The 13,342-nt window shown below is 46.7% G+C and overlaps 1 protein-coding gene across 1 annotated transcript in view; it reads left to right on the top strand.

The window, feature by feature from the left end:
• Positions 1–5,872: 5,872 nt before the first annotated feature.
• The window catches only part of LOC128342857 (rap1 GTPase-activating protein 1-like), a 125,974-nt gene continuing 118,504 nt past the window's right edge, over positions 5,873–13,342 (top strand). Inside the window, exon 1 of the transcript XR_008315203.1 lies at positions 5,873–5,955. The gene's annotated coding sequence lies outside the window, so the exon portion shown is untranslated. The remainder of the gene's footprint in view (positions 5,956–13,342) is intronic.

The raw sequence follows: 13,342 nt of genomic DNA on the forward strand, positions 1-13,342 counted from the left end.
TTTACAGGGCAGAGCCATTTTGTGGCTCTGTTTTTGTTTTTAAACTCCAGCAATTTTGTGTGTGGAAATTGGGGGTTTGGGTGGGCATTGCTGGAGACCTGGAGAGCAAGGTAGAATACTTTATTTCTCTTATTTATGCTCCCCCTCCATTATTAGTCTTTCTTGGTGTGTAGGAACCTAACACACAACCTCCAGTGATGAACCCTCTACTTCTAAGACAATGAGGCGATTCTTACAATTGACAAAAAGTGGGTTAAGGGAGCCTAGCCCAACTTTTGGCGAGCGTGAGAACCACCAGGCGAGCCCAGTGTCCTCAAAGCGGGTAACCCGCTTACGGAGCCCTCCCCTCAGACGAGGTTAGTGGAGCAAGTGCTCTGCTAAGCCCATCTATTTGATTGTGTGTTGCCATGGCACGGTTCTGTGCCACAGCAACACACGAGGAGACCCCCACCAGGAGGCTGAAAGAAACCTCCCGGCCCCGGGGGTCTCTCCAGGATGCCCCATGCGCTTGTGTGGGTCATCCTGGAACTCGCAGGGGCTGCGTGGCCCCCAATCCCCACAGCCCCCTATCTTATTTTTACTGATAAAATAATTTCTAATCAACATCTTCAAGATGCATGGTTCAAGAAGATAAAGAGGGTAAGTCCTAATAGATCATTAGCATCTCACCATTCCTTTCCCATTTCCAGGATCAAATCTGATATTCTAAAGACAAGCAGAGAGGCCTTCAACTATTTTCATTGGGTTGTGATGATAAAGAAGATTTAGATCAAGTTTTGCAACCATAGAACATTCTCCAAGAAGTTTTCTGGGCAGCCGGCAGACCCAGTAAAACCACCATCATGGAGGGCTTCAAGATGACTGCTGCCAGCATTGTGTGGAAGCACTTTGACATCTCTCCAAGTGCCCCAAACCGTGCTTCTTGTGTCCACTACAAGGCACAAGTCAGCAGTGGGGAGGTGGTCAAGCATCTGGGGACGTCCTCGACAGGGCGACACATCTTGTGGCATCACCCTGGTGTCCTTTCTGCTACTGACAGTGCTAGCAACCTATTTGTGTGCCTTTGATGAGCTCTGCCAAGGGCTGTGCCCCAGTTGCTGAGAAGCAGGGGACATTGCCTGCCAAGCAGTGGGCACAGTCATGATCGGTAAAGCTTCCTGGTCATCCAGACCCAGGTCTCATCACCCAGACCATTGAGGATTGTGGAGAATGCCAGCTCACGCTAGCTACTCGCCCCAGATGATCAGATCCCCTCAAGAACCATCTTCAGTCCTGTCCCTGTACCGAGCATGCAGGGAGCTCATGTCGGGGCTACTGGAGGCAAGAGGGCCCAGCCCCAGTGTGCATTTTACAACTGACCTGGCCTAGCCGCAGTGGAATGCAGACTGCTTTCCTGTTCCTCACTGCTCACTGGGGACATCTGGTGCTGCTGTTGTGGCCAGCCCCTCGCATACAGTATGGCCCAGGTGGGCCGTGCTGCATGTGCAGGCAATGGGTATGACACACAGGGCTGATAAGGTAGTGGCCATCATCAGTCAACACACTGAGGAATGGCTAACCGGGAAGCCAAAGCTTGGGCAGGTCTTCATTGTCACTCACAGTGGCTCCAAGGCAGTCTCCCAGCTGCATTGTGTGTCCATACACTGTATGGCCCACACTCCGCACTTGGTGGTATCAGATGCCCTGGGCTTCAAGGAGGCCAAGGAGTCCAGGGAACAGGGAAGCAAGCCTAGTGGTCCTTCTGCTTCCACGGCTGCGCTTGTGGAGAAGTGCTGCAAGATTGCAACCTATTTCCACTGGAGTGAGAAGGGCAGACGCATGCTCTGTGAGCAGCAGCGTGAGCTTGACCTCCCTTGACACCTCATCCCTGGGGATGTTCAGAACTGGTGGATCTCCACCCTTCTCTTGCTCCAGCACATGGTAAAGCAAGAGGTGGCCATCCACAACCTGGCAAAGAATCGTGGTTGGTGTGTGTGTGTCCTTTCCAACTTGGAGTGGTAGCTCATGTCTGGGCCAGTCTTGGCACTCGAGCCCTCCCTGTTTGCCACAAAGAGTGTACTGAGGCAGTGCCTCTTAGCCAGGCTCTGCCCACCACACTTCTCCTTGAGAAGCTGATGAGAGAACTCCAGACCTCCCTGACCATTAGGGACGGCAAAGCCCTGGCAGTTTGGCTGAGGACTGGGTGGGTGGAGAAGCTATGCAACAAACTGAGTGACTCAGGAGGCCATACTTTGGCCTGCCTGTGTTGACCCAACTATGAAGGGCAATGCCATCACCCCTGGTTGAGTGGGTTAGTGAAGCAAAGCAGAGGAGGCTCAATAACCAGGGGGAGGGTGCTGGCGCACCTACTTCTAGCGCATGTTCCACACCCAGCACCAGTATGGGTAGGTCCTCGCCCCCTCCTCTTCCCAGTCCAGCAGCGTGGCATCCCTGGCAACAAGGTTGGGTGTACATCTATGATGCGATTCATAGTCAGAAAAAGTAACCACATGTTCGACAACCTCTGGTTTCGTGTTACGTGTGGATGTGGGCAGTATGTATCATCATCCCTACAGGAGTCTGAAATGCTGACCAGTCAGCATAAAGCAATGGGCACTTGACAGGGTTTCACTCTTAACAATGTACTACTGCTCCATTCCAAAGAAGGTTAATTGCCCTTCAGTCTCATTGAAATCAAAGGGACCGTCAAGTCAAGCCTCAATGTTAAGCTCAAAGGAAAGCACGGAGCAAACCATGTCCACATGAAAAATTCTGGGAAGCTGAAAAGCTTGGGTATGCTCTCACCAACAGAAGTTGGTTCAATGAAAGAGATTACCTCACTGACAATGATTTATAGGAACATAGGAAGCTGCCATCTAGTCAGAGCATAGGTCCATCAAGCTCAGTATTGTCTACACAGCCTGGCAGTGGCTTCTCCAAGGTTGCAGGCAGGAATCTCTCTCAGCCCTATCTTGGAGATACCAGGGAAGGAACTTGGAACCTTCTGCTCTTCCCAGAGCAGCTCCATCCACTAAGGGGAATATCTTACAGTGCTCACACAGCTAGTCTCCTCTTCATATGTAACCAGGGCGGACCCTGGTTAGCTCTGGGGACCAGTCATGCTTGTTATCACAAGACCAGCTCTACTCTCATTCTTGGAAGACAGCAAGATAATTGGTTTTAAAAAATATGGATCTGTTTCTGGCAAACTGAAGTAAGAGAGGAAAAACAGGATTTCTGCTCTGTGCCTAGACTGGTTCCCTGGGAGAAACAACTAAATCCCTCTGTAGAAGGAATAAATGAGAAGGTACATTTTGAAAAAACAGCAGTTCAGCACTGACGTTGACCTGGAACCACAAATTCAAAAAGCATCCTAACTAAAGGAAGAGGTATCATAATACAAAGAGACCAATCATGCACACAGAAGACAAGGCGACCTGCCTTCAGCTCTTCAGAACCAAAGGAGAAGCAGAGATTCTGTCTGGAGTGAGTGGGGAATGGGGGAGTTGGAGGGGGCCTTGTGGGCCTGGGACACCTAGGCCAATCTCCTGCATGACGCTGGGAATCCAAAGCCAGAGAATCCCCAGCACAGCTGACGATCCAGTCTCTGCTCCAAGACCTTCAGCGAGGGGCAGCCCCGGCCCAGGTGAAGGCTTCCATTCTCAAACGGCACTTCATGGGTATGTTTGAGGGATGTATGTGGTCACAGCAGCTTACATATCTGTCAGTTTTTGAGCCACAGCTTATTATTATTATTATTATTCTTTATTTCTTTATTTCTTTATTCGATTTCTATACCGCCCTTCCAAAAACAGCTCAGGGTGGTTTACACAGAGAAATAATAAATAAATAAGATGGATCCCTGTCCTCAGAGGGCTCACAATCTAGAAAGAAACATAAGATAGACACCAGCAACAGTCACTTTAGGTACTGTGCTGGGGGTGCATAGGGCCAGTTACTCTCCCCCTGCTAAATAAAGAGAATCACCACGTTGAAAGGTGCCTCTTTGCCAAGTTAGCAGGGCTTCCCAAGAGGAATGTCATGGTTTAGTACTAACTCAGTGATAAATATGACTACATGTGCACTCCTTTGAAGCCATTCTGACGATCACTGAAAACCGGGCTAGAGGAGCCCATACCGATTTTCAGTGATCGTCTGGACAGCGGACTTGGCTCTTTATGTTTTCTGCTGCTGCTCTCAGGCAATTGCGGTGGGGTGTGTGTGAGGGAGGTTCACTGGATGTGAGGAAGTGGGAAGGCAATGGAGTTGGAAAAGGGGAGCAGCTAAAGCAACTTAAGTGGATGCTTCTGTTTGCTGCTGTTCCAAAGAGGGGGTGGTGTTTTATTGTGGGCCATCTTATTTATTTTTCTATCTATGTAAACCGCTTTGGGAACTTTGGTTGAAAAGCAGTATATAAATATGTGTCATATTCGTATTGTGGGGAGTTGGGAAGAGTTGTGGGGTGGGAGACAAGCAGCAACACCAGTGGACTGGTTTTTTCTATTGTGTTCAGGCAAGCAAGATGATTGCTGGATGTGGGGAGGCAGAGAGTTAGCCCAAGCAAAATAAGTGGACTCTTCTGTTTGCTGCTGCTCAAAAGAGGCTTTGCGGAGGGTGGGGAGTTGTTGTTGTGGGGAGGTGGGAGGAAATTCAAAGCTGTGTTGAGCTGCAGAAACAACTAATTTCCCACACATAGCTTTGTAGGATTGTAGCCGAAATCTTTAGTAATTCATCTTGTATGAAAAACAAAGGATTGTGGTGCCTAAAGGGTACACTATCGATGTATTAAGGCATGATGGAGAGACACACCTCTACAGGTCACTAAGGTCCCCCCTCCCTCCCCCCACTTTCTCACTCTCTCTCATATTCACATGCACACACCTGAACCTCTTCTCAAAAACACCACAAGAAAAGAGTCCACATCCCAAACAATAATGAAGCCTGGCAATGCAGGTTATATGAAATTCTGTTGCACAAGTAGCCCTTGCCTGAATACAACTGGCCATTGTATCCACAGAACAGATATTCCGCTCTGGCCTGTGGACTTCTCAGGGGCATCTGGTGGGCTACTGTGTGAAACAGGATGCTGGACTAGATGGGCCTCCTTGGGCCTGACCCAGCAGGGCGGTTCTTCTATTTTGATGTCGGAATACAATCCTCATTGCAGTGGTGTACCGGGGAAATCGAACCATGGTGGAAATTTGTAGTTTGAAAGACAAATGGCCAGATGGATTCTTACACAGACCGGACATTTGTGAAAAGGAGAGCAATGAAACATTCATATTATTAAGAACTAGTGTTTTTAAGCCCGTTAGAATAACGGGTGCTAGACTATTCTCCCTCTTTTCATGCATTGTGTGTGTGTATGTGTGTGTGTGGGTGGGGGTTTTTATGCTGTGCTGTTGGGGGGGGGAGTGTGCTGGTCTCGCTTGTGGCCACTGCCTCAGTTTTTTATTTTTTAAATTAATGTAGTGTGTTGTGCTTTGTGTTACTTTTTGTGGCTGTTGTAGTGCTTAGTGTTACTTTTATGTTGTTGTGGTTCTGATCGGGGGGGGCGAGGCGGTGGGGGAAAGAGAGCAGGAGCGACAGAGACGGCACCGGGGAGACAGGGACCATACTCCGGGGGCCGAGCGGAGGCTGTTCCGTTAAAGCCTGAAAGGGTTAAAGCTGCCCCCGCCGTTGCAGCGAAACTCCCACCCTTCCTCCCAGCTTCAGTGACCACCTCACCCTGGCCCTTTTCAGCTGGCTGAAGGAAAACTGGCATAGAAGAGGGAGAGAGAAGATTGCAAGCAGTGCTTCTCTCTCTGCAATGCCTCTTTCTGAACTGGCGCTTTGGACGGAAAGGACGCCTCTTGCGTCCTTTCCGCCCAAAGCGGCAGTTCGGGCAGAGTCTGTGCAGAGAGAGGAGCTCTGCCTGCATGCTCCTCACTTCCTCTTCAATGCCGGTATTTCATCATCCAGCTTACATGGGACAGGGTAAGGTGGTTTTGGAAGTTGGGAGGGAGGCTGGGAGTTTGGCGGCGGCGGCGGGGGCAGCATTCTCCCTGTCAGGCTTTTTCGGAACAGCCTCCACTCGGCCCCCGGAGTTTGCTTCGGGGTTTGTCTCGTTCAGGTCCTGCTGGTTGGTCCTCGTTTTCCCGGTGGCCTCGTTGGTGTTCGTTTTCCCGGTGCTCGTGTTTCTGGCTCGTTTTCCTCGTTGGTGTTTTCCTGCTTTTTCCCTGGTACCAGCAAGCGTGTCTCCCTTGCCCTGTTCTGCGCCTGCGCTTCGCGCAGGCGCAGAACAGGGCAGGGAGGCACGAACACACGCTTGGTGCCCGTCCACGGACGGACACCAAGCGTTTTATTAGAGAGGATGAAACTCAGCATCAGTGTTCATGACATGTGATTTGACATGTCTTTTCTTAGATGTCTAAATTTAGATCCCGCTCTTCCTCCAAGGGGCAGTGTATATGCTTACCTTATTTATCCTCACAACAAGCCTGTGAGGCGGGTTAGGCTGAGGGAAAAGTCACGGACTTTTCAGTCTTGTCAGGGACAAGTCAGTGCTGGCCAGTGAGTTAAGAGTTGTTGTTGTTGTTCTCCGTGACTTAAGCTCTAGTTTGGAGCTAGAGATGATGATGAATCGCAGCAGGGAAGTGAGAGAGCTGTGTCTGGATCCCTGTCCCTGTTTTAATTGTAGTGTTTGGTTGATAGGTGCAATACAAGGGCTGAAATTGCCTCTGCAATGGCAGCAGTTCCAAAACCAAAGAGGAGGAAGATAGAGCAGGACCACAGGCCATTTCAACACAAGTGGCCAGAAGAATACCTGTTCTTGGAATACAGTGGCAAATACCTATGCCTGGTGTGTCAAGAACAGGTTGCAGTACCCAAAGGATTCAATAGCCAGAGGCATTCTGACAGCAGACCTCAGAAAACCTTTGGCTCTTTAGGTGCCACTGAGAGATGTGCCAGAGTGCAGCAACTGAAAAGGAAATGTTGAGCTCAACAGAACACATTCCCAAGAGCTATTGCTATGAATGAAGCGTGGCAAGAAGAAGCTTCAAGATTGCCCAGTTGACAGCACATCTAGGTTGGCCATTTAGAGATGCTGAATATGCAAAACTGTATTGAATGAGAGCTGCTGAGGTACTGTTTCCAGAAAAGAAAACAGTGCTGCAGGAGAGACGCTTGTCCAGAATGACTATCCAACACTGTGAGGCAGAGATATCCAGGAGCCTCAGTGGGCAGCAAAAAGGACGTTGCTCACACTTTGAATATGACTCTGTTGCAGTGGGTGAGAGCAGCAGTGGCGTATCTAGGGAAAATAGCGCCTAGGGCAAGCACTGAAATTGCGCCCCCGTCCAAACATCTGACACCCATCTTTCAGATAACTTTACCATAATATCAGCTGAAATCTACCTACAGCGGTCCTATTCGGAAGGTTCGAAGGCACGTTGTGTACCTAGAGTGTGTCCATGTGGATCTGGCCATATTGAAACAACCGCTCATGTCCTGTTGTATTGCGAATATTATAGAGCAGTAAGATGTAAATAAATAGCCCCGCTTTTGAATAATTTCCCTGGTCATCAAGATGAATTTTATTTAAATTACTTTCTTACCAAACCAAATTCTGATGTTGTCTATACGGTGGCTAAATTTTGCTATATAATATGTCAAATGCGGACGGTGTAATGAACTTTTATTGCTTTTTTAATCTTATTTTTTATCTGTTTTTATCTTATTGAACTGGTCTATGACTGAAATAAATAAATAGATTGATTTGAAACAGCTCCCTGCAGCAGCTGCAGACCCTTCGCAACCTAGAAGAGAGCGGAGAGAAGGTGAGCAAGAGACCTTTAAGCAGACATTTGGAGGAGAGGGGGCCAATGGGACAGGGAAGGATTGCAGAACAGCCGGGGCAGCAAGACAAGTAGTCTAATATGTTTCCAGCTATTGCATTGTCTTCTTTCCAGCTGAGGAATTAAGTAGAGACAGCTGCCAAAACGCATTGGTGCAGAGACATTGTGTGCAGTTCTGCTCAACCCAACACATCAAGCTTATGTTAGAGCTTTGAAAGGTATAGAAAAGGACCATGAAAGAGCTCAGGGGTGCAGCTCCCTCCTGGAAGGGAAAAGGTGGAGGCAACTGGGACCTTTTATTTAGAAAGAAGACAAGAATGGGAGGCATGACAGAGGTGCACCATCGTGCATCATGTTTGGGATGGGTTTTGGGCGTATGCTGCCACAAGATGAAGTGAAGGCCAGTGCCCTAGCCAGGAGTCACTTTTCACGTGCAACTAACACTGGTGTGCCGGCTGCATTGGCGCTGCTAGGGACACCCTGCTGCTGGACTAGGAAGTGGAGATGACACTGCTGCTGGGTGTGGACTGCATACTAGAAGTTGGCACTCCATTGTCAAATCGATTATGTTTTACCACAGAGAGCTGGTCTACCCATTAAACCCAACTGGTAGAGCAGGTCTTCCCAGAAAAACAGTGTTATGTCAAGGACCATTTTTCTGGGGAGAGCTGGTCTACCAATTGGGTTAATGGTTAGACTAACTGGGCAAAGAGGCACCTTTTACCGTGGTGATTCTCTTTATTTAGCAGGGGGAGAGTAATTGGCCCTATCCACCCTCAGCACAGTACTTCCAGTGACTGTTGCTGGTGTGTGTCTTATGTTTTTTTAAAGAATGTGAGCCCTTTGGGGACAGGGAGCCATCTTATTTGTTTGTTATTTCTCTTTGTAAACCGCCCTGAGCCATTTTTGGAAGGGCGGTATAGAAATTGAATTATTAATAATAATAATAATAATAATAATAATAATAATAATAATAATAATAATAGAATAGTCTTCCCAGAAAACCAACTGGTAGACCAGCTCTCCCCACATTGAATTTTATCTGACCATCTTCACACTTGATGAGAGATGATCGGACCCATAGATTGATGGGACCCATGTTGGAAATGTGACTCCATAAGCATCGATTCTCAGCACTCATAGATTAGGAACAGAGGCAGAGAGTTTAGGACTGTCCTCTTGTTCGCTCGCTCTGTCCATCTCTGAGTTTCATCTGATGGGCTGACACTCCTGGTACACTCCTTCCTTCCTTCCCTCCTTCCCTCCCTGCCTCCCTCCCCATGAGCTAGTTAGTACAGGGTGCAGGCTTTCTATCTAAGTTTGTAACTTCTTTGAAACAAACCCTTGCTGTTTTAGACTTTAAAAAACACTCATCTCCAGACCTCCTCTCTGAGCTCTGTTCTCATCCAGCTAAATGAGGGGTGGAATCAAATTCTCCCCTAGAATTGGGACATCTGTGGAGCACATCACAATAGGCGTCTTCACAGCTGTTGCCCTTCCTAATTGGGTGGGCAGGGGACTCTAGTCAGACCTGGCCCAGGAACAGAGGGAGACAGGCAAAGCTGTGATGAAATCCAACTTACATTGCGAAGAGGTCTTTCCTCATCTTCTCCCCCATTTCCCTCCCTGTCTAACTCTTCCCCCCTGACTAACTATCCCTCCTGTTACTAAAAGCTGACTGTCCCTCCCTCCCCCCAGACCCCTCCCAAAACCACAACAAACAAACAAACAAACAAACAACAATATAACAAACACTAACACTAACTGTAACACTGAATAAATAAATAAGTTGATAAATAAATGAATGGATGAATAAATAGATGGATAAATAGATGGATAAATAAATAAATAAATTTGAAAAACAAAAACGGACTCTAGTACTCTCTTTCCTCTCTATCTCCCCAACTCCTCTCCACCTCGCCTCCTCCCTCCTCGCCTAACTCACCCACAAAGAGCAGCTGAGCCCCGGAGGTGTCATGAAAGAGGATGTGTCACAAGCCTCAACAATGGCAATTGGTCCTCTTGTCCTCTTGCCTCTCTAGAGGATGTGTCACGAGCCTCAGCAATGGCCATTGGTCCTCTTGCCCCTAGAGGTTGCTTCAGGACTTGGGGCATCTCCTGCCAACTGGGAAAGAGGGCCCCAAGTGGAGGGCAAAGTGGGGATTCTCTTCATGGAGCCGGGGAGGGGAGCACTTGGCTCTTTCTACCCCCTGCACAGTAACCCTCCAGCGATAGTTGCTGGTGTCTATTTTATGTTTCTTTTTAGATTGTGCGCCCTTTGGGGACAGGGAATCCATCTTTATTTATTATTACTCTTTCTTTCTTATTATTATTTCATAAACTGTTTTGGAAACTTGTGTCAAAATGCGGAATATAAGTGGTCGTCGTCGTCGTCATCGTCGTCGTCGTAGTAGTAGTAATGGTTCTTTCAAACCTCACCCTTCACGTTCTTCTATCTGTTTGTCTGAGAAATCAGAGGGCTCTCTTGCCCACCCTGTTTCAAGTGACACCACCACCACCGCAGGCCCCTCAGAGCAGACACCTCCACCTCCATCCACTGCCATTCATCCAAAGAGCCACCTTTGTGGCTGGGGTCTGCTCCTGATTCTGCAAGACACAAGGACTCCTTCCTTCGGTGCCATCTTGACACCCATTCACACCTGCAGGGACACACATCGGTTTGCTTTCTCCCCCCTCCCCCTCCCCCCAAGGGCTCTGTCCTCTGCTCTTTCCAGAGTGTGGCAATGCTATCATGTGCCCACCGGGAGGCAGCGTAGAGCAGGTCGGTGGCTGCTTCTAGATTCCCATAGGGGTAAGGTTCCGTTATTTGCCATTTCTGTAGTCACGTCTATAGGTGAGAACGGAACCCCGCGAATAACGAGGGTCACCTCTAAAAAAACCCAACACAGTAGCAAAGGGTTCTGCTTACGCATTAAGAGTTCTAGGCTCTTGAGATGTTAACTTCCCCCATGATTACAGATATGGCTAGCATACCAAGAACCATTGACACTCATTTAGCGAGAGCAGATGACTGTTCCTTTTGATAGAAGTCTACAGGGTTCCAGAACTTTCTTTATTAATTTATCATATGTATATACCACACTACATAAAATCTCTGGGCAGTGTACAATTAATTCATAAATGAAGAGATGTTTCAAGTGTAAGGCAGACATCCAAAACAGACATATTTCGTGAAACTGAAGGTCTTTGTCTAGAAGCATGATTTCTATCCTGTTTTTTCAATAAAATATTCTCAAGCAGGGGCGTGGCTACAATTGAACAGTGGGGGACAAAGGTCCCTGAAGCCCAGGAGGAGAGGGACCCACTGGCCTTGTGACAGCTTGTCCTTTGTTTTCCCACTCATGCCTCTCTGAAGAAGAGGGGGGGTGGGGTAGGGGTAGGGGCAGGGGCCCATCTTCACTTTTTAGCCAGGGCCCTCTTCAATTTGCCATGCCCCTGTTCACAGGACAGCTGGATTTTGCATCTCATTCTCAAACGAATTATTGCACGACATGTTTCTTCATCTGAACTTGATATATCTGGCAGCATAGACAGAATTTTATAGCATAATATGTTGTGTCAATGGAGCAGCTTCTTTCTCGAGCAGATTGAGGTAAGTGAAGCTGTGGCAGTGTAGTCTCTGATGGTATATACAGTTCCTACTAACACCCCTCCCTCCCTCCCTCCCTCTCCCCATCCCCGAAAACATCAGTGTCTCCAGCCCAGCCCAGAAGAGGTTCTCCTAGGTTTCCTTTGCCTAGCAATTCCTGCTACGATCAGCATGAGCAAACGACCATACATTACAGACGATTTGGAGAATAATTCACCCAAGTCTACCCCACAACAGAGATGAAAGTTCATACATCTCCTCAGCCCAGCATTTGTTCCACAAATTGTGTGTGTGTGTGTGTGTGTGTGTGTGTGTGTGTAGGGGGTGTTCTTTAATATTTGGAATGCATGTAGAGGGGAAGTTAAGAACCGTGGCAGTGTTAACTAACGGGTTACTATCTACTTGGTAGATGATAGCCAATTTTGTACATACCAAGGAGGAGAAAACTTTATAGTTCCGAGAAGCTTTATTGAATGCTGCAGAGTTAACAAAGTGGCCATCTAGGGCACAGTTTCTCAATGGCCGGTCCGCAGACCGGTGCTGGTCCACGACGAGTTGAGTGCCAGTCCACGACTTGAGGAATTCCCCCCACCCTCCGCTGCAAAGCTCCATGTTTTTTAAAAAAGTTATTCCAATTCCAGCCGCTGCGTGGCCGAGCAGATGGCCGTGGGTGTGTGTGAGCTGTCCAGTGGTCCTTCTACCTGGCTCCTCAGTATGAGAACCAAAGCATACTAAGCAGATTCTTTCCCACTGACGTACGTTCAGGAATACAAGATGGAGGTGACTCTTTTCAGCTACCATCAAAATGGTGTAGCAAGAGCTCAGTTCTCCATTAACTACTGTATATACCCTAGGATCAATACATATAGATCAATTGAAATGCTTAGATTCATTTTTTTTTTGCAAATTCAATTTTTATTGATTTTAACAATAGTAATATTGTCATTCATACACAAATACACAAAGATGGACTTCCCGCACACATCTCTTCGTGAATCATCAGCTATAAAGTTTACCCTTGCTATAATAGTAATTCAAAACATAAATTTAAAACCTTACAAACACTGTTAATCTACCCAAGCTGCAGGGTTTTTTTTAAACTAAATTTCAAACCCTGCTGTAAAGTCCATAGTAGGAAAATAGTTCTTTAGATACAACAAGAATGGTTTCCAATCTTCTTTAAAGCATTCCAAATTTTGGTCTCTTATCAGTGTTGTAAGTTTTGCCATCTGCGCATATTCCAAAATTTTTATCAGCCAGTCTTCTTTTGAAGGCAGTTCACTAGACTTCCATTTCTGTGCATATATAATTCTGGCCGCCATAGAAGCATACATAAAAAATGTTAAATTAGTTGTAGAAATTACACCTTGTGTTATTCCCAGTAGGAAGGATTCTGGCTTATTAGGAAATGTCATTTTAAATATTTTCTTTAACTCATTATATATCATATGCCAATAGGCTTTAGCCTTCCCACAAGTCCACCACATATGAAAAAAAGTGCCTTCAGAATGTCCACATTTCCAACATTTGTCTGAAACATTTTTATACATTAATTTCAATTTTTTTGGTGTCAGATACCATCTATACATCATTTTATAATAATTTTCTTTTAAAGCATAACATGCAGTAAATTTTGAATCAGTTTTCCATAATTTTTCCCAGGCTGCCATTTCTATATTATGAGCCACATCTTGAGCCCACTTTATCATGGTCGTTTTAACCACTTCCTCTCTTGTCTTCCAGAAGTAGAAGTTGATACATTTTAGAAACTAATTTTTCATCATTTTCACATAATTCCTTCTCAAAGCTCGAAATCTGATCCTCAAATCCAACTTTAAAATCCTTCTTATATATTTCATTTAACTGATGATACTGAAACCAATCTCTAACCAAATTTTGTATTTCAGTTAAACTT

This window comes from Hemicordylus capensis, chromosome 2 (genome assembly GCF_027244095.1).
Source record: "Hemicordylus capensis ecotype Gifberg chromosome 2, rHemCap1.1.pri, whole genome shotgun sequence".
NCBI lineage: Eukaryota > Metazoa > Chordata > Lepidosauria > Squamata > Cordylidae > Hemicordylus > Hemicordylus capensis.